The following is a 26646-nucleotide window of genomic DNA, read 5'->3' as shown; positions in this document are numbered from 1 at the left end:
TAATGATGATTCATCGCAGCCGTCCACCATTAAGGATCCATCACTGCCTTCCCAGTCCTGACTCTAGGCAGTAATGGCTGCAGATCCATCATATGTGCATCAGCAGATCTATCTCTGCCGTTCGGACGCTAATGTGTACGGATTCCATGACATGTTCGATGTGTGTCTCATATATATATATATAAAAGCCACGACCACAGCTGTGTTATTTCCAGTTGAGGGCTTGAATCACGTTCAGTGACCACTTTACATTATTTGAATGATCTGATATTGATTCATATAAACCCGAATCAAAACACTGAAACTTAAACACCTGGTTTTAGAGCACAATAGTTTATTGTGGTGACGGACAGTTCTGGTGGAAATTGAATTCTGCCGTGATTTGATCAGCCGTGGTTTTATGTTTTTTGGATACAATCCGGGTTAGCACCCGAACATCCCTTTCAGACAGCTTCCTCTTACAGCGTCCACAGTTAATCCTGTTGGATGTGGTTGGTCCTTCTGGGTGGTATGCTGACATTACCCTGGATACCGTGGCTCTTGATGCATCACAAAGACTTGCTGTCTTGGTCACAGATGCTCCAGCAAGACGTGCACCAACAATTTGTCCTCTTTTGAACTTTTTAATTATGTCACCCATAATGGTGTGTGCATTGTGTACAATATTTTGAGCAGAACTGTGCTCTTACCCTGCTAATTGAACCTTCACACTCTGCTCTTACTGGTGCAATGTTCAAATAATGAAGATTGACCACCAGGCTGCTTCAATTTGGCCATGAAACCTCCCTAAACACTAAAATGATGACAGGTGTTTCAGTTTCATTGTCCATTGTCCTGCAGCTCCTCCAGAGTGACCATGGATCTCCTGTATGCTTCTCTGATCAGTGCTCTCCTCCTTGCTCGATCTGTTAGTTTGGGTGGACCATGCTCATGTCTTGGAAGGTTTGTAGTAACAGTTGTAGAATAGTATTTTGGGTTCATTTTTGGATGATGGATTGTGTGAACAGTGCTCATTGGGATGCTCAAAGCTTGGGATATGATTTTATAACCTAACCCAGCTTTAACCTCCTTCTCCACAACTTTATCTTTGACCTGTCTGGGGAGTTCCTTTTCCTTCTTGGTCTTCATGATGCTGTTTGTTCACTAGTGTTCACTAACAAATCACTGAGGTCAGCCACATGGCAAAAAAAAAAAAACAGGAGAGTTGAGGTGCACATTGAATTCTGCCGTGATTTGATCAGCCGTGGTTTTATGTTTTTTGGATACAATCCGGGTTAGCGCTCGAACATCCCTTTCAGACAGCTTCCTCTTACAGCGTCCACAGTTAATCCTGTTGGATGTGGTTGGTCCTTCTTGGTGGTATCTCACTGACATTACCCTGGATACCGTGGCTCTTGATGCATCGCAAAGACTTGCTGTCTTGGTCTGGTGAGTTCCTTTTCATTCTTGGTCTTCACGATGCTGTTTGTTCACTGAGGTCGATACAGAACAGCTGTATTTAAACTGAGACTAAACTATACACAACTGAATGAACTCTTGACTAATTTAGTTGTGACTTCTGAAGTTCACAATTGAATGCACTGTATTTTATTTAGGGGTCTCAAAGTGATGGGGGCTTAATAATATTCCACGTTACACATTTCAGATTTTGAAAAACGTAAGATTTTCTCTCCACTTCACAATTATGTGCTGCTTTGTGTTTTTCCGTTACTTTCAATCTCAATAAAATATATTTAAGTCTGTAGTTCGTAGATGACAAAGTTTAACGGGTATGGGTACTTGTGCAAGGCATTGTAATTATAGAACTGCAGAGTGTCCCATATGATCAGTGGAGCTGAAAAAAAATGAATAATGGGTGTAGAAACTAAAAGGTGATGGTGACTTTTCATGATCATGTGTTTGATCATCTTCTGTAAATCACCCAGCGTCCACTACGGCTCTCTCCATGCCACTCTCTTTGACCTTTCCATGGACCCCCCGCTAAAGACGGCCCCTCATCCATCATCCACATGGCCACAAATCCCCGTCTTCCATTACAGCTCTAAGTGTGACGGTTTTCTGGTCGCCCCCTCAGAGCCCTTCAAACCACTGGCATCAATCACGAGGGCCACAGGCCCTTCATCCGTGAGATAGCACATCAGTCACGGCCAGAGAGATAGCAGACCTGCTGACGGAGCTCAGAGACATAAGCTGCTGGATCTTAGCGGACCCGGACCCCTGCTGTCTTCAACTTTGCTGTATATTGTAAAAGCAAGCCCTTACACTCGTAGAAATGCATACATACACACGCATGAAACTGAAACACCTGTCATTTTAGTGTGGGAGATTTCATGGTTAAATTGGAGCAGCCTGGTGACCAATCCTCATTAATTGCACACTGCACCAGTAAGAGCAGTAAGAGTGGGAAGGTTCAATTATCAGGGTAAGAGCACAGTTTTCTCTAAATATTGTACACAATGCACACAACATTATGGGTGACATACCAGAGTTCAAAAGTTCAGAGGACAAATTGTTGGTGCTCGTCTTGCTGGAGCATCTGTGACCAAGACAGCAAGTCTTTGCGATGCATCAAGAGCCACGGTATCCAGGGTAATGTCAGTATACCACCAAGAAGGACCAACCACACCCAACAGGATTAACTGTGGACGCTGTAAGAGGAAGCTGTCTGAAAGGGATGTTCGGGTGCTAACCCGGATTGTATCCAAATAAAAAACATAAAACCACGGCTGATCAAATCACACAGAATTCAATGTGCACCTCAACTCTCCTGTTTCTTTCACCAGAACTGTCCGTCACCACAATCAATTATTGTGCTCTAAAACCAGGTGTTTCAGTTTCATTTTCCAACCCCTGTACAACACAATCACACACATGCTGATTTTGCTATTCTTGAGAGGACCTTCCAATCATAATAATAACTGAAGCCTTTTATTTACACCTACTTAGTACTCACTCCTATGCCTAAACCTAACCTTAAACATGTTCACGAAGAGATCACACCAGCTCTTTTCTCACCAGTTTCAGTCCATTTCAGAATGAGCTGTTTAAGGGCTCTGTCACTTTTATGCAAATAAGCTGTTGCTGGCCACGCCCCATGTTTATACTGAGTTTTTACCACATGGTAAACACATACAAGCTAGTTCAAGCTTAACTGTGACAGAAGCACAAAACTCATTATTTAGGAGTAAAATACATCTCCCTCATCTGCTGACTTGCCACGGACAGTGGGTATAGATCCCTTCCTCAGACGAAGTCTGCTGGATAATTCCGCTGTGTACTGTCTAGGGCTGGGTATCGAAATTCAATGTAAAAAAATGTGGCATCGGCTGAAATGTCTTTAAGAAATATCTAAAAAAAAAAATCCGTACCTATTTTTAAAGCTTTGTGTTAAACACACATGAACATTAAATCTCTCAGGATCTTTTCTGCCAGTCTACACTTTTATTATTGTCCCCCTCTTAAACATACAGTGGAATATCAGCATTTTAAAAAGACATTTATACTATATATTTTACCAATCTAATTCAAATATTTATCAAAAAGACAACTTTTAATATTAAATATTATATTATATTTGTAGTTTAAGCACCAGCAACATTGCTGTTTTTGCTCACTGTTTTATTTGTTCCAAAAAAGATCCAGAAAGATGAAGATAAAGAAATCTCTCATGGTGACAGTATGAGAATTAGATTAGTCATGTCGGCTGTTAAATAATTACGCTGTTAGAGAATTATTACCTATTTTGGTATTTTTTTTTGTTGCAAATTAGAAAAAGATATAAAAAAAGTACAGTTTGGGTATTGGTATTGAATTCAACGTATCATATGGGTATTAAAATCTTTAAAACGATACTCAAGTACTGTCTGAGTTTCTCAACCAACAGAATGAAATAGCTTTTCTTCAACTAATCTGGTGGAGGTGGATGAATGAGGGGTGTTTCCAGGGTGATTCGATGCAGGTTTTCTTATTGAAACAATAAGAATATTTTACATAAAATGTCTTCTTTAACCTCATTGACTAAAAGACTTTTTTGTAAAAAAGCCTTAAAAATTGTGAGGACCATCAAATGTCCTACAGTTGTGAGGACATCTGGTCCTCACAAAGCTAACAAAACAAGTACACACACACACTCTCTCTTCTCACACTCACACAGGCCTCAAGGCTTTCAAATCCGAAAAGCACAAGTGCACCACAGCTGGGGAGCTCCATCATCTGCCCAAAAACAGATGCTTTCTAAAACTTCAGGCCTGGGCAACAGTTCCACAACAGAAGTCCATTAGATCCAGTTATATCACTTAACTAAAACCATTCAACCCGGACAACAACATTTTAACCCTTGTGTGGTGTTCATATTTTTGTTACTCGTTTACTTTGTTATTTGTATTTAATTCAGCAAAATTAAGCAATTTTACATTAAAATGCTTTACACATGCTTGCTTCACCTAAATTGCAAGCAATATAAACAGCTTACATGGTTAATATTTGCCCTTTACCTTTCTTATGTTACATTTCTTTCAAAAAGTGCTACTCTTTTTTTTATTAGTTTTTTAATAAAATGTACAAGAAAATGAATTTAACTCACAAATGAAGCAATGTTTATTAGCCCTTGGCCAAACATACTGTATGTAATATAAATGTGTGTGTGTAGGGGGGGGGGGGGGTACAGTGTGTGTTTATTGAAAATGTGTTTTGATATATGTTTTTCACAAAAAATGAGCCGATGCCAATGAGTTTGAGTTAGAAAAAATATTTTTTTAGTATCATTTGATGAAAAATGAAAACGGGTCCCACAGACCCGAACACCACACAAGGGTTAAACTACACTAAAGAGCCAAATCTATGGAGAGGAATTAGTGCCAAATTGAAAAGCAAACACTACCGTGCAAAAATATACATGCAATCCACAAGATGCATTGCTTTTTCTCACTAATATACAGAATACATGCCAAAATGAATTGCAAAACCACGATTACATCACTAATTTTACTGCACTTAAAATTAGAATATCATTGAAAAGTAACTGTGTTTCAGTAAATCAGTTTAAAATGTGAAACTCATATATATATATATGATTATATAGATGTATTAAACACAGAGTGATCTATTTTAAACGTTTATTTCCTTTATTGTTGATGATTATGGATTACAGCCAATGAAAACCCAAAAATCAGTGTCTCAGAAATTACAGTATTATATAAGACCAATTGGTACTTTTGGCAGTGTGGGCAGTGTGCCAAGTCCTGCTGGAAAATGAAATCCGCATCTCCATAAAAGTTAAAATTCAGCAGAGGGAGGCTTTAAGTGCTGTAAGATTTTGTGGGAAAACAAAGCAGTGTGTAAGACTGGTGGAGGAGAACATGATGCCAAGATGCATGAAAAAAACTGTGATTAAAAACCACCAGGGTTATTCCACCAAATATTGATTTCTGAACTCTTAAAACTCTTTATGAATATGAACTTTTGTTTTCTTTGCATTATTTGAGGTCTGAAAGCTCTGTATCTTTTTTGTTATTTCGGCCGTTTCTCATTTTCTGCAAATAAATGCTCTAAATGTATTATATAAATATATATATATATATATATGATCATTTTAAATTATCATTTCATTTATTAAGGGAAAAACACTCTTCAAAACCAAACTAGCCCTGTGTGAAAAAGTGTTGCCCCACAAAAATTAACTGCAGCACATTATTATACCCTGATCTGAAGAAATCATTTTTCTTTATTTCAGCCATTTCTCATTTTCTGCAAATAAATGCTCTAAATGAGAATATTTTTATTTGTAATTTGGGAGAAATGTTGTCTGTAGTTTATAGAATAAAACAACAATGTTCATTTTACTCAAACATAAACCTATAAATAGCAAAATCAGAGAAACTGATTCAGAAACTGAAGTCTGGTCTCTTAATTCTTTCCAGAGCTGTATATAAATATATACAGTATACAGTAATATAAATGTCCTCACCGATCTGTCTGACTGTTCACGTCCTCCTGTTGTCCACTCCTGTCCTGTCTCTCTGTCCTGTCTCCAGTCTGTCCTGTCTCGGATCTGCCGAGGTGTTCAGCACCTTCAGAGGAACCCTGACTGCAGCTCGTAATCCGAGGCTAAGCCGTGAAATCTGGCTGAGATGTTTATACAGCTTCTCCACGGCAAACTGAACGCTTCCTCAGCTCGCCTCATTCATGCCTGATCAAAACGTCTCCTCTGACTGACGAGAGGGAGAGACGGACGGACGGACGGAGCGAGACAGACAGACTGCACGCCTCTGAAGATACACCTCCAGTCTGAGATCCACCAATACAGTCCTGTAATCTGATCCTGAGGGAGGATAGCTGCTGGGGGTGGACGATACGGCCCTAAATAATATCATGATATTTCAGGATTAACTGCATTTCTTACTGAACTAATTAAGTTAACATAACTTTAATATTACAGAAACTTGGCATCACTTATGCTGATAGGAAGTTCTTATAACTGCAGTCTATATATTTGACTTTAATATTTAACCCTTAAAACCCTAGAGACGGATTTTCCATTCAAAATCGCTCCTTGTGTTCTCAGCTTAATTACTCAGGAATCCCTTCACACATAAACTTAATCCATATATGGTTAGAAAGGGCGGAGCTTACTCTTTCTAAAAAAAAGTGATCCCACACATCCCAGTGCAGTAAAGCTAAATCTACAAGAAACCCATTAAAACAAAAAACACCTAAAAAAGTGAAAAATCTCCTTCCCCAACCAATATTATTTACCTTTAGTGCTTCAAACATATTTATATATTTATATTTCAGAAAAAGACTCAGAAGTGTCCACAGAAAAAGTGTGAAAATATCTGCTTTACTCAAACTAAAGCTAGGTATGATGTGCGCACTACTTTATATAGTTTTTTTTATTGTACTCGCACATTAAGTAGTACTAAGTACTAGCCTGATGCTGTTTCTTCATGTACTTTATCAAAGTAATAATTAATAAGCCATGTAATGAACTATATATCATTAATATTCTTATGCTTTTTTTAAAACTCATAAACACTCTAGTCTAAACATTTTGAACAGATATCTGTATAGGTGTGAATATATTTATAATATATAATATATAAGTCTATACATTCAAAAATAAGTAAAAAAAAAAAAAAAAAAACAGGCGCTTGGTAAAAATGTGAGCAAAACATGATCAGTTCCAGGAAAATATAACAATTCTGCTTCCTTTTACATTTTAAATGATTATATTTAATTAAACTTGAACATTTTTAAATATTGTGTCATTAGATTCCTCCAATATTACTCACCTTATAAATCACCTTCACTGACAGCAGCACTTTCATTTTCCTTTACAGTCCATCTCTGAGCTCACCGCAGAGTCTCTGCTGTTCTAAAGCTTCTGTTGGCATCACAGAGGATTCTGGGATTTACACAGGTCGTCCTCAGGATCTGCAGAATGACATAAACACAAAAACACAAGCAAAGACTCAGCTTATATTTAGCTTATATTATGGGTTACTCTGGGGTTAATACGAGGATGAGCAGGATGAGAAGGACAAAAAGCATTGTCACTCTCATCAATATGGTTGAGCCATTGGTCATTCCACCAGCACTAATATACATCCAAACTAGCTCTTTTCTGAGTGAATAATTGCTGTTTGCAGTTGTTTTTCTATTTTACTCAAACCAATCAAAACTCTCATAAAGTGAGGAACAGCAGCAGGAGCTCCTCAGATAAAGTGCTGTTCTCATTTCTCTCCAGGCAGGATGGAGTGTACCATAGAAATGGATAAAAAAACACTACTTCACTCGTCTTGTCTGGGGTGCTTGTTAGCCTGTTAGCTTTCTTAGCTACACAACATAACCAGTCACATTTACTCTTTCTGCTAATCTCACACCAATTGCTCTCTCAAACGTGAGAAACGTTTCCACAGCAAGCACTCACTCTCAAGTCACTTAATCTGTCAATCAATACATAAAGATTTATAAGTAAGACTGTCAAATTAACTAATTAATACTAATTAATCACCTTCCTTGGCTCTCTTTATCCCGACACTACAGTATACACCTGATGGAAGTGAATGAAATGGTTCTGTTTTGTCCTTAAATTGCACGTTTTCTCACTTGCAGGTAACATAATGCAAAAAAAAAGAGCAACAGCAGCTATGATTGGTTCAATGCACACAACATTATGGGAGACATACCAGAGTTCAGAAGAGGACAAATTGTTGGTCCACGTCTTGCTGGTGCATCTGTGACCAAGACAGCAAGTCTTTGTGATGCATCAAGAGCCACGGTATCCAGGGTAATGTCAGCATACCACCAAGAAGGACCAACCACATCCAACAGGATTAACTGTGGACACTGTAAGAGGAAGCTGTCTGAAAGGGATGTTCGGGTGCTAACCCGGATTGTATCCAAAAACATAAAACCACGGCTGATCAAATCACGCAGAATTCAATGTGCACCTCAACTCTCCTGTTTCCACCAGAACTGTCCGTCACCACCATAAATTATTGTGCTCTAAAACCAGGTGTTTCAGTTTCATTGTCCAACCCCTGTGTGTTTGTGGTTGTAATGTGACAAAATATGGAAATGTTAAAGGGGCATGAATACTTTATAACACTGAGAAACCGATGCTTGTTCGACTAAAAGTAAATTTTGATAAGGTTTTTTGATGATTTATGATCAATAGAATAAAAACGTGGCTAATTAAAAGATGTTCCATTTTTTTTGGAACATTTAGTGTTTGAGAATTAGCTTGGAAGTGAAAAAAAATGATAATGTATTTTGTTTTATTCAGGTTATAATTTCGTATAATAAAGAGAAGTGGAATTTTAAATATATGCCAGTTATTTGCTTATTCATTTAATCATTCCTCAGGTCCTCAGATAAAATCTATTTGAATTGTACTGTTTAAAATACTTTATTAACAAAAAGTCAAGAATGCAAATAATTTTGATTAAAAAATCCCAGAGAAAGACTTGACAGCACTTTTAATAAATGGGATTCAGGCAGACAGACAGAGCATGTTCTGTGCTGTATATATATTTTTATATTGCTAAATAAGGTAATGCTAACCAGCTTTTCTCTCTGCATTTGCAGCAGTTAAACATTTGTAGCTGTCGGACTGAATGTTTAACATTTGTACAATGATTGATTTTAAAAGTGAGCAAGATGTTCCTCTTTTGGTTTTGAACTAACACAGTATAAGACAGGATAAGGGCTGGGCGATATGGTATAAATATTGTAGCACAATATTTAAAGTCATTTTTGAAATAAACTATATTTATTGCAATGCATGTAATCACAATTAAAATGCATTAAAACAAAATGTATGTGCTAACCCATACTGAGTGTTGACGATGTCCCTGATACGCTTTAAAAAGTATGCTGTCAAAACGATGAGGAAATTTATTACGATACGATAAAGTATCGTAATATAGCGCGCTTCTGATGGGAAAAGAAAAGTGGAAATAAAAAAGGTCTCTCTTGCTGTATCTCTCCCTCTATCTGTCTCTCTCCCTCTATATGTCTCTTTGTTTATAGTTGTCTCTCTCTATCTGTCTCTTAATCTGTCTCTCTGTATTTGTCTTTCTCTATCTGTCTCTCTCTATCTGTCTCTACCTGTCTATCTCACTCTTTGTCTCTCTCTCTTTAGCTGTTTCTCTCTATCTGCCTCTCTCCCTCTCTGTCTCTCTCTATCTGTATCTATCTGTCTCTCTCTCTATCTGTCTCTATCTCTCTATCTGTCTCTCTCTGTCTCTCTCTCAGTCACTCTCTTTATTTGTCTTTCTCTTTCTGTCTCTCCCTCTTTATCTCTCTCTTTCTGTATCTCTCTCTATCTGTCTCTCTACCTCTCTGTCTCTCTTTATCTATCTCTCTTTGTCTCTCTATCTGTCTCTATCTCTCTATCTGCCTCTCTCCCTCTCTGTCTCTCTCTATTTGTTATCTTTCTCTATTTGTCTCTCTCTATTTGTCTCTCTCTATCTCTCTCTCTCTCCATGTCTCTCTCCCTCTGTGTCTCTCTCTATTTGTCTCTCCTTACCTGTCTCCTAATCTGTCTCTATCTCTCTGTCTATCCCTCTCTCACCCTCTCTTTATCTGTTTCTCTATCTGTCTCTCTTTCTTTTTGTATCTCTCTATCTGTAACTCTCTCTCTCTCTCTATCTGTTTATCTCTGTATTTGTCTCTCTATCTCTCTCTATCTGTCTCTATCTATTTGTCTCTCTCTCTTTATCTGTCTCTCTCTCTGTCTCTCTCTCTCTCTTTATCTGTCTCTCTCTCTCTGTCTCTCTCTCTCTCTTTGTCTCTCTATATCTGGATCTCTCTCTCCCTCTCTCTCCCTCTGTCTCTCTCTATCTGTCTCTCCATGTCTCTCTCCCTCTCTGTTTCTCTCTTTTTTTTCTCTCCTTACCTGTCTCTTAATCTGTCTCTATCTCTCTGTCTATGCCTGTCTCACCCTCTCTTTATCTGTCTCTCTCTCGCTCTGTCTCTTTCTCTATCTGTTTCTCTCTGTATTTGTCTCTCAATCTCTCTCTGTCTGTCTCTATCTATTTGTCTCTCTTTCTCTCTTTATCTGTATCTCTCTCCATCTGTCTCTCTCCATCTGTCTCTCTCTCTCTCTGTCTCTCTCTCAGTAGCGTAAGACAGCAGCAGAGTGCTCAGAGTCTCATGGCGAGGCATCAGCTGATCTTCCATGATCTACATCCATTCACCCGCAGGCTAAGAGCTCTATCTGCAGCCTGGCTATCAGACACTGCAGCTCCAGCCCTGATGAACTCAGACTGAGCGCTGGGACACACACACACACACACACACACTCATCCCACGAAAGGACATACAAATCCGGTCAGCCCCGTGGGGATTTCAGGACATGGTAATAAGGCAGTTAAATGGGAGCTACAGTATAAATTCTAATGATGTGGTGATCATTAAACTGATAGTCTTCACCTCCATGTTTCATAATGTTATGACTGGGAAGGAAATTAATGCTGGACAGAGGAACAGCATGAGGTTCATTTCCTTGTTTTAAATGTGCACATCAGTAAGTTAAACATTATAAATAATAATACGGTCTATTACAGCAACAAGAAAAGACCTGAGGTCTTTCACAAACTAGACAGGCCTCTTTAAAATCCACCTTCCAAAAATGAACAAAACACCTACCTACAAAACAAACCTACCAAGACATGGCCATGATCCACCCAAACTGACAGATCAAGTAAGGAGAGCACTGGTCAGAGAAGCAGCCCAGGGGACCCATGGTCACTCTGGAGGAGCTGCAGGTGAGTCTGTCCACAGGACAACTGTAATTTGTGCACTCCACAAATATGGCCTTTACAAAAGAGTGGCAAGAAGAAAACCACTGTTTTCTTGAAAGGAGATTTACCTTCCAGCAAGACAATGACCCTTAACATACAGCCAGAGATACAGTGGAGAACTGGCCAGGCCATGCAACTGGATGACCAAACCTTTGCTTTAGGCTCTTTTTGATTCTGTGTAATTATCTGGGCAATAAATCAGGTTAAACTGCACCTGAACAGTCATTTACCTCAAGTATGAGTAGTTTGTTTCATAGTTGGGACATGTTTAGTGACCAATTTTAAGGACCAACTCTGACCAACCATACTGATTTCACACTGGTTAAAACAAAAGGTACCAAAGTTACAAATCATGGTCTGTTTTAAGGTGTTTTCACACCAACACTATTTGATCTGGTTAAAACAAACTCTGGTCCGTTTTTAACTTTAGTGCGGTTCAATTGAGCAGGTGTAAAAACAGTAATCACACTCGGGTTCGGATCAAAAGAACGGTCTCAAACGAACTCTGGAGCGGTTCACTTGTCTCTATCCGACCCAGCCTTTTAAATACAGTCAATTTATTTAAACTAAACTGCTAATAAGGCCCAGTTTAATCTGATATATTAGCCTGATAACACTAATTAACACAGCTATGAACAAATGCTGTGTCCATGCTGTTTACACGTGCAGTCTGTGCTGCGTACACTGCTCAGTTTACTATGTGTACATCCGCGCTGCTGCACGTCCAAACACTGTGTTTAAAAGCGCAGCGTTTCAGCGTTCAGTGTTAAAGCACAGATATTTGCGCTGTAACACATGCTTATTCTTCTCACAATATTTACTTTTTTCCTATAGTTAAATTAACTCCCACGCCAGACAGCTCTGACCAATCAGAGGACACAGCCTGCTCATGTGGTTTATTGGTGTGTTTGCATTTTGGTGCTTTTAGGTTTTTATGCCTGTGTGAAAATAAACCAAACAGAGGGAGAAAACGCTCCAAATCAACTGATTCGGACCAGAGAAACTTTTACAACTAAAGGTGTAAAAAAACACCCTTAACTAAACCAAATAGTGCTGGTTTGAAAACAGGCTTAGTTACTTAGTTAAAAAATAGTGCATTGGTTGAGTGCTGTGAATAAAAGTGCTTCCCAGTGTTCATTTTGACAACACATTTTGATTTAGTTTTAGTCATACTTTAGTCATCTAAAATGTTTTTAGTTTTAGTCTAGTTTTAGTCGACTAAATATCATAAGAATATATTTGACTAAAATTACAGTCAGTTTAGTCGACTAAAATGTAAAGGGTGTAAATGTAAATGCATTTTCATCAGTTCCCTTTGAAATATTAACTATACATTTATAAAAAATAAAAAAAATATTAACCAGTTGTGTAACATTATTAATGTTTGAGTGTGAAATATATTTACATTTATATATGATTTAATGTATATTATTATTGTAGGTATGTGTACGGTGGCCGAGAAAGCCCAGCGCAGTGCAAATTGAAAAGCGCTGCAAAAGCACAAAACACATCCATCAAAATTACAACACAGGCGCAGCAAATAGAAAAACGCGCTGCAAAAAGAAAAACGCGCTGCAAATAGAAAAACGCGCTGCAAATAGAAAAACGCGCTGCAAATAGAAAAACGCGCTGCAAATAGAACCACAACACAACGGAAGTGAGTCACAACACAACGGAATTTTCCCGGGGGACCTTAAAAGATGCTGTACCAGCTGTATACAAAGGACAATAAGTGGCAAACAAGCTTCTGAAAAGTAAGTTATGTTTATTACCTGCGATTACCACGGTTGTGTGCATATTATTAAAAGTTCTGCTTCACAAAACGCCTTGTTTGCCACTTATTGTCCTTTGTACACATAGTGAAGTCCGAGACGTTACTGAAGACGCAGCTTAGCTGGTACAGCATCTTTTAAGGTCCCCCGGGAAAATTCCGTTGTGTTGTGACTCACTTCCGTTGTGTTGTGGTTCTATTTGCAGCGCGTTTTTCTTTTTGCAGTGCGTTTTTCTATTTGCAGCGCGTTTTTCTTTTTGCAGTGCGTTTTTCTATTTGCAGCGCGTTTTTCTATTTGCTGCGCCTGTGTTGTAATTTTGATGGATGTGTTTTGTGCTTTTGCAGCGCTTTTCAATTTGCACTGCGTTGGGCTTTCTCAGCCACCGTATATGTGACTATAATTATTTTGCATTTAAAATTTTGTTCTAGAAATCAGGTCATAAAACATCTGTAGAAATAGACGTAGACGTAAAAATACAGTAAAAATACAGTTTTTAAAGGCGCTAGTTTTGTCTCCAGCACTAACCCAGCACATCTACTGTAGCTACATTCTACAAATGAGGTAAAACACACACACACACACCCTGTCCTGTAGAGATGCTCTCAGGATGTACTGAGAGACTAAAATGAGCTAAAGTGAGAAACTTATGAGAAAGTGCAGTAAGGAACTACTTTACATAGATTTTTGAGTTTAATAGTTTCACTTATTTTATTGTTATATATTTTTTCTATTGAGTTTCTTTCTGACCTGTTGCTGCTTCAACACTAGCTTTATCTTTTCCACTGTGGGATTAAACAGATGATCTGATCTTAATGAGTGAGTTAATCTGTATCAGAAACATTCATTTAGCAGTGGTGTGTTTTAGTCCACAGCTGAGTTAAACACATCATCAGCTCATTAAAGATCATTAGCTTTATTAAAACGCGGATCTCTGCATGGAGATCTGTGTGATTCTGGTCTGCAGAAGCTGAAAGATTAGTGGTGTTTTTACCGGAGACGCTCCACATGGTTTTTACACGTTCTCTTGTTTTTTCGCGACGTCAAATGAGGAATATATAATCTCTCCTTTCTCTCTCTCCCTGCTGAACACTGTCGAGTTAACTCCGAGTCGAGCACCGTAAGTAACGACAGATCACAGGCGAGTCTTTCCTCCCGGGTTTTTTTATCTAATCGCGGGTACTGAGAGACGGGTTCTGATTGGTTGACTACTCCGCTTGTCCCGCCTCTCCACCTTCGCTAAAGTAGCAGTGATTGGATCTCTTCCTAACTGGTCCCTACCTTTCACAGAACTAAATCAGTTCTGATTGGATGTCGTCCCTGCCAAACATTTTCGTCTCGTTTTTTAATTCGTTGACGAAAATGTCAGTTAATTTCGTCTCATTTTTATTTTTTTTATGCTGTTTAGATTTACTAATCATCTCGTTTTCGTCTTGAAAAAAAGCTTTGTTGACGAAAACTATGACGAAAAAAAAACTTCGTCAATGATATTAACACTGGTGCTTCCACTGTTTTTGTTTCTGTGTTATTTCAAAGTGTAAAAAAAAAGGACAAAACAACCAGATTCAGATTCAGTATTGTTCCACAGGCTCTTCCTGGTTCAGTGTCTGCATATCATGCCTCCTAATATATTGCTAAAACTACAGCTAAAGCTACAGCACACGCACTAAACAACACACCCCTCAGGCAACAATTACGCAACAACCTTCCAGAGCGCAGAGAGGAAACTAAAAAGAGCCCCAGTCCCAGATTCCACTGATTGAACGCCGCGTGACGCGTGACCCCTGTTTATCGCCCCGCTCGTCTCGCAGAGGATACGTAGCGTTCGATCCCGCGTCCGACGAGGACGGCCTGCGGGACAATTCCCATTGATTTCCACTGCCACAGACCATCCGGCTCCGCTTCAGAACTCGTCCTGACCTTGCATCGGCGCGGCTTTGACCGGCCCGCTCTCAAACGCCGTGCTGCATCTGCTGAGAGAGAGAGGAACCCGATAAGAAATGCAGGCTCTCCTCTGAAGCCTTAAATAGCGCCGAGCTCAGAGCAGCCATGCGTAACCAAGATATAAACCTCGCCAGATACTGTATGCATCCACAAACAACACCCCCACTACACAATACCTGCCATTTACATATGTAGTGGATTATGCTAATGCATACACACACTGAGAGACAGAGAGAGTCATGATCAGGTATTCTGTGCACTGTTCTACTGTTCAGCGCAGTGGAGCGAATCTGGAAAGCAGCCATGCATCACGCAGATATAAACATCACCACACATCCATATAAATATACATAGGAGTGCAGCGATTATACCACTGCATGCTACAGCTGCAAAACACATTGAAACTTATTAAAAAGATAGTGTTGATAGTGTGGGATATACACTAATCATAAAAAACAATAGATAAGATCAGAAAAAAGTGCCAGATTATAATCTTGTTATAGGATTATAGGAAGGAAAATAAAGGTTACCAGGAACAATAAATTATTACAAATATATATTACTTATTACTTATATATATAGGCATTATTTATATATTTATTTATTTTGTTTTGGCAAAATAGTAATCGAAATTTTTCAGATGATCAAGCAAACTCTAATATTAGACAAATATAACCTGAGTAAAAAATAAAAATCACTTTTTAAATTTTTAATATTTTAAAATGTTTAACAAAATATTTAAAAATGTAAATATTAAGGGAACAAAAAATGTCCAACCAAATCTAGCCCTTTGTAAAAAAAACACAAGGAGGGTGAAGACTAGCGCATGCCTCCTCCGATACATGTGCTGCTGATGCTGCAGCATTGCCGAGTAGCATCACAGCGCTCGAGGGAAAGCAGCGCAGCGACTCGGTTCTGATACATCAGCTCACAGATGCAGCCTTTTGCTGATCCACATCACCCTAGGAGTGATGAGGGGAAAGAGAGAGCGCCATCTACTGTACTGTACCCACCCAGAGAGAGAGCAAGGACAATTGTGCTTTCTCAGCTGACTGCAAGCTGCATAACCAGGATTTGAACCAGTGATCTCCTGATCATAGTGCAAATTTTAGGCGACATAGTGCATCATGTATGAAGGGCTAATATTCAATAAAAAATGAACACAGCAGCCCTAACACACACTGTTGACTGCTGACACACTGATACACACACTCACACTTTTCTTTAGTTTGGATCTGCACTACATGCATTACGTGATGCCCTAAAAAGAAGTCCTTCAGCACGTGTCCTTTCCCAGAATTCCACACTCCTCCGAATGCAATGCAAGCCCTCACGCTGACCACCCGACCGATCAGAAGCCATCAGCTCAGCCGGCTGAACTCTAAACCCAGCCCTGCCGAGGCCGAGCGACACCGCGCCGGCCTGCTGCGTGCAGACGATGAAAAAAACACCAATTAACATTCTGCAGGCCATTTCCCCACAGCTCCCCGGCCTCCAGATCTTCTGAGCAGTTACAGAGAGCCGTCAGGCCGGCTTTAGCGCTTCAGCGCCTCCGGGCCAATCAGACCATCTTAAAGCAGCCATTCAGGAGCCAACACCGCTCGTTAAACGCTCACCGCCGAGTCAGTCTTTATCTACCGCTGCAGTTACACAACAGTCGAGATGGAAACATTCAGTATGTGCTCTGTGTATTTAGTTACCTATTGTGACCCTACAGACGATTTGTGCTGGTGCGTGTGTATGTGTGTGTGTGTGTGTGTGTATGTGTGTGTGTGTGGCCTGTTCTCTTACAGTCTGTACAGTCAGTCTTCAGAATCTAGAGTCTTTTTCAAGTTTAATCTGTGTGCACATTAAACAATAAAAAAAAGTTCACTCCGAAAAGCACTGCATGCCAAACGCTTCCCGGTCTTTTTTGAACTATGTATTTATATTTGATGATGAGCATAAAATGTCTAATGTGACAATCTATACTGTCTACAGTACCAGTCTAAAGTTTGAACACTCCTTCTTATCCAATGTTTATCCAAGGAACCCATAAAGAATCATGTAGTAACTTAGAAGATGCAAAGAAAAAGGCCACCTTAACCCTTTTTGATAATTGGATTCACCTGTGTATGTAGCTCAAGGGTCAGTGAGCTTATTAAACATATTTTGTGTTCCAATAATTAGTGCTAAATGTACTCAATAAATCAATAAAACGACAAGGGTGTTCAAATGTATGCATATGCCTAATTTTATTTCATTTTTGCACACTTTCTGTAAATCCTATAAACTTCATTTCACTTCTCAAATATCACTGACTTCTTCTACTATATGATATATTTAACTGAAATTGCTGATATGAACAAACAACGATTTATAAAGGAAATTGTGAAAATGATCAGGGGTGCCCAAACTTTTTCTATACCACTGTACATACTAAAAGATTTATTATTTATTAGCTCTAGCTCAGAGCAAGATGGGGGATATGTACTTGTGTACAAACACATGTCCTACTAGGGCTGCATGTTATTGGGAAAAAAAAAATACATTGCAAATGTTCTTTTTTTCGGCGATATTTATCGCGATATTAAACAATGCAGGGCCCATAACGTCACCAGCTCCGCCCACACCGGCACGCTGTCTCACGTCCGGACCAATCAAGAGCTGAGTCAGCGCCGAGCTCAACTCAAAACCCCAGGAAAACATCAAAACAACAGTAATCAGCCCTTTAATCAGGCATTTAAATAACTTTTTGAAAGGTAAACAAGAGCATTTAAATTCAGCTGGAACTGGAAATATCTGTGCTGCAAAACTGTGCTGGACTGACGTGCACAGCTTTCCACACGTGCTCACGTTTACAAGCACGTGCCCAACCATGTGGATGGAGGCCATGCGTGTTGTTACCTTGTGTTTACTCCTCATCCCCCTTGCGCTTCTGACACAGGCAGCAGCAGCCTGTCACTCACACAGACACAGAGACAGCGCTGTGTATCTACTTCTTCTTGTGTTTTGAGAATCAAAATATTGCAACATGACAAAACATGATGTGTTTGACATAACTGTCTGAAGCGACACTGCACATCCTGCAAGGTGACTATCGTGCATGCACACATCACCGTGACCATGATGCTTGAACGATATGTCGTGCAGCCCTGGGTTGGTAGTGCTGTAGTCCTGCACTCTGCTTTCGCTCTGGTGTTGGACAGATGTACTCGTCCAGCAGTTCATTACGTCCCCGTGTCCTAGCACTTCATTATGTAAACAGTGCTCTGGCATACATGCAATAGTGCGAGAGCTTGAGCGAGAGAGCACGAGAGAGAGAGAGCAAGAGAGAGAGAGAGAGAGAGAGAGAGAGAGTCTGCACGCATCAGCGCTCTGATTAAAAAACTGTGAGGTGAAGCATTAACAGAGTCTAATTACATTTCAGACAGCATTTTAACACACACTCACACACACACACACACATATACTCTCTCTCTCACACACACACACTCACTCACACACACACACTCACATACATGCAGTGAGAAGTATAGAGGACAGATGCAGATAGCTGCAAATATAGACCATCCGCAGACAGACAGAGGCACAGAGGGAAAGAAAGAAGACACGTTGGGGAGGCTCGTGACCGTCTGACATTTCCGAATCGCCTCGGCAGATAGCAGCGGAAATAAAGCGAGATTTCATCAGAGTGCGTGGGCAGGAGCATGATGTAGACCCTAGAGGTGCATCGGCAGCGTGAAACTCCTACAAAACTCATGCTAGAACCCCTGAATCGCTGGGCTTATCCTTCAGACACAACATGGGTTAGTAACTACTGCAAATTATAAAAATTTAATAAAACAAAAATGGCATGCAGTGATATCTCAGGCAGATATGTAAACGATTACAGGTGTCATCTGATTACATGCCTCTACAAAGCAACTGAAGAAGACATTTCGCCCAGTTGACAGACTTTGCTTTAACCATATTAGTATTTTCGACACACTGCCTGCAGTCTGGGTCATCCATCAGCCAGCCACAATCATACTTTACGTGTTATGAACAAAAAAGCCCTCGGCTTGGGGGAGCTAAGCACTTCGACTATGATTAAGAGATCGCTGTTTCGAATCCTGGTCATGCAGGTGATACTTGCCATCAGCTGCCAGAGCCCTGAGAGAGCACAGTTGGTCTTGCTCTCTCTGGGTGGGTACATACAGTAGATGGCGCTCTCTCGTTCCCCTCATCACTCCTAGGGTGATGTGGATCAGCACAAAAAGGCTGCGTCTGTGAGCTGATGTATCAGAACCGAGTCACTGCGCTTTTCTATACAGTGCTCTGTTACGTTACTCAGCAATGCTACAGCATCAGCAGCAGTTTGAAAAGAGGCGGAATCTGACTTCACATGTGTGAACATGAACATGAAGTATTTATTCTGTCTTATCTAACATGAAGTCTTATCTAACATGAAGTCTTATCCTGTCGACAGGCTCTTAGAGTTTAAGGAGTTTTCCAGAGGAAAAAAATAACATGGGATAAAGGCTCGCCAAAATCAGCTACAGGTGGGAGATGGTGCAACGACAACGCTGGACCAGACCCAGCAAATAGTTCAGAAATGACGTCTGAACACAACCAAACCATAATGTGAACTGCCAGGTCCTGTCAGGTTCAGATAAATACTTCAAATTCTAAAAACAATCAGGTTACATCGGGTAATTTCATGACCGGGCCAAATTTTAGCTTCCTTGTGCATCGTTTGTCGTGCAGTGTGAGAGGGGAAGCGATGTCCGATTAATTGCCCAAACGAGCTGCGATGGAAAAGTTGGACGCAATAAGGGATTTCTGACATACCAGAAATTTTGGTGGCTTGTCTCACAGTGTGAGCTGTGACTTGTGAGCCAATTTCATAACGTCACAACCTGTTTTCTTAAAATTCACAGCAAATATACCAATAAAAATATGGGTATCTTGCTTCTGCTAGCAACTGTTAGCAGCGCTTAGCGCTAGTAAATGCCACCTGACAGCGCTACACTGAGAAACACTGAGTGTTCCGGTAGTCTGTAGTAAACACACAGACTACAGTCCAATACTACTCACGTCTAAACCTCTAAAAGAGCTAGCGCTGCGATTAGCAGCTAATGCTAATACTGCTCCAGTTTCAGTGCTGGAGAAACTTTACTAAAAACTCCTGTATAACTCTGTACTTCAGCAGAATGGCTTTACTGCTCCTTAATACCTGACTGGTAGAATTTATACACAAGGAGCACCAAATTATAAGAAACACTGATGATTTTTGGGAAAATTAAAGAAATTTAGGTGCCCCTTAAAGTGCTAAAAATGAGTGTAAAGAACCGTATCACGGTGTAATCTTGGTGGTAGAAGCATATATATATATGCAAAATGCATATATATATATGCATTTTGTAACCCAATAAACTGATTAAAAAAAAAAAAAACAACACTGACAATCACTGAATACAAAACTAAGCTAACAAACACCACAAACTGACCATGAACACTGAAATAAACGGGCTACTTATACTCAGAGAATAGTAACTGCGTATATACACAGGACAGCTTAGAATCATTGCCTCCACCGGCACCAACAGCAGTGTTAGCTTAGCACAGGCTAGCGCTCAACCACGGCACGCTCGCCCGCAGCGCTGGCTCGTCTTTTGTGGAAAAAAGGGAAAGAAAATCGCTCGGCTAATGCCGTCTGACAGAACGCTAACCAGCCAGGCTAGGCTAAGCTAAGTTAATGCTGAGCTAAAGCAAGCTACGCTAACCTAACCACAGTCCAGCCGGCTAGCTAAAACCAACACCACCCAGCAAAACAAGCAGAAATGCTCAAAAATGCGCGGCTTTCACCTGAAGACGACTCCGCGGAGCAGGAGAGGAGAGTATTAGCGTTATTTTACGCTCCTAACGTTACCATCTTCACTTATTCCCAATTTTGATTTCAAGCTAACTTTCGTGGTGTTAGTCTGTATGAACCATACACCGTTTTGTAGTTAAGTTTCAGTTCTGTTACAGTTGTTGTGGAACTACTTTTTGGCGGAAGGCTTAAAGCATGTTCATTCTGAATTTCTTAAAGTTCTTTGATTTATTTTCTTTAATCATTTTGTAAAAAAAGAAACTGTTGTATAAAAGCAATAGAACACTCGAGGTCGTGTGTTATCACGAATAACATCACAGCTGTGATGATCTACAGTACTCGTGCCTGCGACCGAATCACAGTCGTGATGTTATTCGTGATAACACACTCCGTCTCGTGTTCTATTGCTTAAATATGATCCTGACCTCAGCAGAAAATGCTACATGTGATTTTAGAAGCGGAAAAAAGAATGAATGCAATCCGTTCCTGTAGCAGATCCAGTCTGAATTTAGCTCTGCGTGATGTCATGTTGCTCGCTGTGTATATCTTCCAGTGGGGAAGCAGAGTGTCGAGTACTAGTGGCCTACTTTTAGATGCCTGTTAAAAAAAGCACCTCATTTTAAAGCGTACCTGTTTTTTTTTTTTTGTTCATTTCTGGTTTTTTTTTTATAACATACAGATTTTAAATCCTATAGGGACACACAGAGGGAAAATTATCTTCTTAATAAAGGGCTCATATTATGAAAACTGATTTTTCCCTCCTTTAAATGAAATAATGATGTGGCTAAGGTTTCGATCTTGAGGTGTGGATGATTAATAAAATGTTCAGAAATAAATGCTTTGAGCAGAATCTGGATTGGTGATGCATTCATCATTAAAAACCTTTCCTGCATTCTCATCAACTAGCCTGATGTTTATGAGTCTGAATCACAGTGGAGAATTACACTTTCTACCAGTGAAATAAAGTAAAGAAATTATAGATATCTGTAACTGGAGAAGTATTAGCATTAGCTGCTGACCACGCTAAGCGCTAGATCTTTGGCCGTCTAGAGGCGAGTGTTAATGGCTTGTAGTCTGCTGCTTACCCTGGTTAGCACTGCTGGACCAGCATTAGCATTAGCCGCTGACCTTGTTGAGTATTAGCTCCTTGGCCCTTCAGGGGTGAGTATTACTGGACTGTAGCCTGCTGTTAACCCTGGCTAGCACTGCTGGAGCAGCATTAGCCTCTAACCACACTACGTGCTAGCTCTCTAGCCGTCCAGAGGCAAGTGTTAATGGCTTGTAGCCTGCTGCTTACCCCGGCTAGCACTGCTGGAGCAGCATTAGCATTAGCTGCTAACCACAGCGCTAGCTCTTTTGCTGTTCAGGCGAGTATATCAGACTGTAGTCTATTTTACTGAGTTTACTGTGTTAAAAATGCACCTTATGATCCGATGCACCTTATGCATAAAAATAGATCAGAAAATAGGTGTTCACTGATATATGTGTGCACCTTATAATCCGGTGCGGCTTACAAAACTGACCAATAGACAATACAAATAACCCCAGCACCTGATTCTTTGCCTTTCCAAAATTTATTTGTATATATGTGGAAAGGCAAAGAATCAGGTGCTGGGGTGTGACGGAAATCCTAACTTTAGTTCATAACCTTGTAACTCCGGGTTTAAGTCATATAGAATCTCAATATGAGATGCACTTAAAATTGCAGACTTGAGAGATTCAGAAAATATCTAAACTGCATTTCTTTAGTATAATTTCAAAAATGTATCAATAGAAGCATCAAGATGGCACCTCATGGATTTAAGGAAATATTGTCCTGGTAAAATGAGCAGTCACAATGTATTTATTGATCTGTAGATTATTGCGAGTAATAACGTGTTCTTAATGAGTTGCCTGGTTGAATTAAAGGTTTAAATAAATTTAAAAAATGGCGCTTGTTGGTTTGTTGGATTGTTGGAATCCCAGTCATGCGGCTTGCCATCAGCTGCCGGAGCCCTGAGAGAGCATAATTGGCCTTGCTCTCTCTGGGTGGGTACATACAGTAGATGGCGCTCTTTCCCCTCATCACTCCTAGGGTGATGTGGATCAGCTCAAGGCTGCATCTGTTAGCTGATGTATTAGAACCAAGTCACTGCGCTTTCGTCCAAGCGCACTGTGATGCTTCTGGGCAAAGTTTTAAAAGAGTTTAAAAAGAGCCAGAAGCTGACTTTAAATGCCTATGCTAGTCTTCACCCTCCTTGTGTTGTAGCATCAACTGTGATAGGGATATACAGCTGACAATTGACAACTGGGCAAGCTAAATTGGGGAAAAAATTGGATTTTTTTTTTAAATAAATATAAAATAAATAAAAAATAAAAAAGTAACACTTTTATATTTGAAAAAGGAGTTCCTACTAGAAGAAACTGAATTGCAAAAATAAAGAATTTAGGTTTTTACTAATAAAAACAGAGTTACAGGTAATAACACTGTCATCACTGAAGGTTAAAACGGCTTGCCATAAATATTTACATTATTTACTACTTGAGAGCAACCTTTCAGCTATACGTTTTTTCCTCTTGGCCTGCTTCCAGAACCACATACCACAACACTCTACAGTATATCAACACAGCACACCACCGTTCACTATATAAAGCAGTTACTGTGTAGGTGTAGTACAGTGGTATGTGGTTTTGGGGGCAGTCAATGAGCTGGTGAGTTAGGTGAGGTGTCGAAAACAGGGTTTGACAGCTCGACTCTGCAGTGCTGTGGGCCTGAAGTATTCCAGTCCTGCATTAGAGAGAACCAGCCTTAATAAAAAGCAGGCAGCTCTAAATGGATCAGCTCAGTGTCTGAGTGTACGGCTGTGTGTGATGAACCCAACAATGAAGTGCCTTCAAACAAACAAGTGTCCAACTTCCTACGTGGGATTATCTTCTCACAGCGGCTGCTGTCCAGTCTGTCCTTCTGGCCCCAGATAACATGCAAATGTGGGGCCTTTATGGGTGGATGGAAACATACCCTGTGCTTGTATGCTAGCTGGTTAACCAGCTCTTGGCTAGCATGGTGTGTGTTGTATTTGATTTTGGTCATTTTGGTTTACCAGCTTGTTTGTGCTGCTCATACTAGTCAACCAACATGAGCAAAATAAAAAAAAAGTCATACTGTTTATCTAGCTTTGTCCAACTTTTCATGCTCGTAGGCCAGCTGAACCATCAAACTCATCAAAACAAAAACAGAGAGAAACCCAAAAACCAATACCAGCCAATATCTACGCTGTTTGACCATCTTAACCAGCTTTGATTTAGATTGAGATATCCATGAGCTTTCCAACACTTCAACCATTCAATCCCATTGGAACCAACCTAGCTTACCCCTATTCAGACTTTGTAAGCCCTACATGAGGGTTTTGGCACCTGTTCATGCAGCTCAACCAACCTGGACAAATGTCATAGTCATAATGGTTAGCATGCTTCGTCAAGCTAATTAGACTGGTTATGCTGGTCATCCTATTTGTTTAGGCTGGTCATACTTCTTGATCAAGATAGGTATGCTTGTAGGCCAGCAGAACCATCCATCTCAAACAAAAACATGACAATGACATTTTAGATGATCAATCAGCTTGACCAGACATGAAATGTTCAAAAATTGAGAATCCATGCATACCTGGAACCCAGGACCACCAGGAATTCACCTATCTATAGCTTTAGCTACAACCCATATTCAACCCATGTGAACTCTATATGAGCATGTTGGCTAAAAACTATTGGTATTGTTAATATTAATGTAACTTGTCCAGCAATTGAGAACCCATGCTCATCTGGAACCCATGACCACCACGAACCTACCTTTCTATAGCTATAGCTAACTCATACTCAACCCATGTGAGCTCTATATGAGCATGTTGGCTAGGAACCACTGGTATTGTTAATTTTACTAAACCATACAAAAAACTTTAAAATTGTCAATATCTAAGATGGTCAACCAGCTTGACCAGACTGAGATATCCATGAACTGTACAATATTTGAGAACACATGCTCACCTGAAACTCCTCTATAGCTATAGTTAACCCATATTCAACCCATGTTTATGTTAATGTTTTGCTAATGTTAATGTAACTAATCCATAAGAAAACCTTACATTGGATAATATCTAAGATGGTCAACAAGCTTGACCAGACTGGAGTATGAGTTAGATGTCCAACACTTGAGAACTCATGCTCACCTGGAACTCACCTAGCTAATTAACCCATATCCAACCCATGCACTGATGGTATTGTTAATGTAATTAAATCATAATGTGACTAATCCATAACAAAACCTTAACATGGTCAATATCTAAGACGGTCAACAAGCTTGACCAGACTGGGATATCCATGAGTTAGATGTCCAACACCTGAGAACCCATTCTCACCTGGAAACCATGCCAACCTGAAACTTACCTCTCTATAGCAATAGCTAACCCATATTCAACACATGTGAGCCATACATAAGCATGTTGGCTAGGAGCCATTGGTATTGTTCACATTAATGTAACTAAACCATAACACAACCTTAAAATGGTCAACAAGCTTGACCAGACTGGGATATCCATTAGTTAGATGTCCAACACTTGAGAACCCATGATCACCTGCATCCCATGAACACCTAGAACTCAGCCCATGTGAGCCATAAATGAGCATGTTGGCTAGGCAGAAATGTAATGAAGCGTATAAAAAGACTGTAACGATATGTTACAACATCTTTACCGTTAGTCTGTTACAACATCTGCAGGATAACGTTACAGCCGTTAAGGTTCGCGTAAATAATCGACCGTGGCTGTGGTTCTTAGTGTATTTATTTTTACTGTAGGAAGAAACTGAGATGATTTTTCTTGTTTTTTTTTTCACTCCCTCATCACGACATACATCACACCACAGCAGCGCGAGCCCCCCCGCGCTAAAAAAAAAAAAAAAAAAACAGCCCAACTCCGCGCTTTAAAGCTGAGTACCGCAGCGGCGCGGACTCGCGGCTTTACCTGAGGGACCGGTAGCGGCTCCGGGATCCGCGCGCGGGGATTCTCGCTGCTGCCGCCGCAAAGATGGGAGTGACCGGAGAGGCTGGAAATGTTCCTCTTAATCAGTTTAATCAGTTATTCTCTCAGGTCTGACTCCCCACAGCACCGCCGCGTCCTCGTTATCTCCCCCCGGCTCCCGCGGCTCTCCTCGGCACTGCAGCAGAGTGTGCTCGCCGCCGCTCCGCACGGAGGTCCGCCCCAGCAGCAGAGCGGGGTGTCCGCGGTCGGCTCGCCGGCGCAGGTCGCCTCCTCTCCCGCTGCGGTTCTGAGGATGATGCGGGGCTGTAGAGGACTGCCGTGCGCGTTATCCACACCGCGATCACACACACTGGCTGACATGCCCGCGGCTCACTGCCGCTTTCCCTCTCCTCCCTCCCTCTCTCCACACACACACACACACACACTCAAACACACACACACTGCTGCCTACTTCTTAAAGAGATACAGCGCGTGCGGCTGTGGCCTCTCAGACTGCGGGTCCCCACAAACCTACAGGCGGTTTACTCAACAACATACTAAAAAACAGAGATTTACACCTAAAAACACTGAATTAACATCACAACACGGTCTCTTCTTTATAAGATTGATATTTATGCATGTGTGAAGACTTCAGACTACACATAATTAATATTATTTTTCATCCTAATTACTTTATATTCGAATCATCATTATATAGTCTTACATTATATTAGAAAAAATAGAATCACATATTTTCTTCCTTAAGGCTAGACTTGATAATGATAATGGGTATTTAAATG

At 40.3% G+C, this 26646-nt stretch overlaps 1 protein-coding gene across 2 annotated transcripts in view; it reads right to left on the bottom strand.

The window, feature by feature from the left end:
• The window catches only part of wscd2 (WSC domain containing 2), a 117488-nt gene extending 91220 nt beyond the window's left edge, over nt 1-26268 (bottom strand). Inside the window, exons 1-2 of one of the 2 annotated variants that reach the window (XM_049470212.1) lie at nt 25850-26268; nt 7290-7431 (exon numbers count right to left, since the gene is read on the bottom strand). The gene's annotated coding sequence lies outside the window, so the exon portion shown is untranslated. Of the gene's footprint in view, nt 1-5965; nt 6434-7289; nt 7432-25849 lie in introns of those variants that run through there. The other variant, XM_022666243.2, reaches the window with a different exon arrangement.
• Nucleotides 26269-26646: the final 378 nt, after the last annotated feature.

Source organism: Astyanax mexicanus, chromosome 22 (genome assembly GCF_023375975.1).
Source record: "Astyanax mexicanus isolate ESR-SI-001 chromosome 22, AstMex3_surface, whole genome shotgun sequence".
Lineage (NCBI taxonomy): Eukaryota > Metazoa > Chordata > Actinopteri > Characiformes > Acestrorhamphidae > Astyanax > Astyanax mexicanus.
This window is presented reverse-complemented; position numbering and strand designations above follow the sequence as displayed.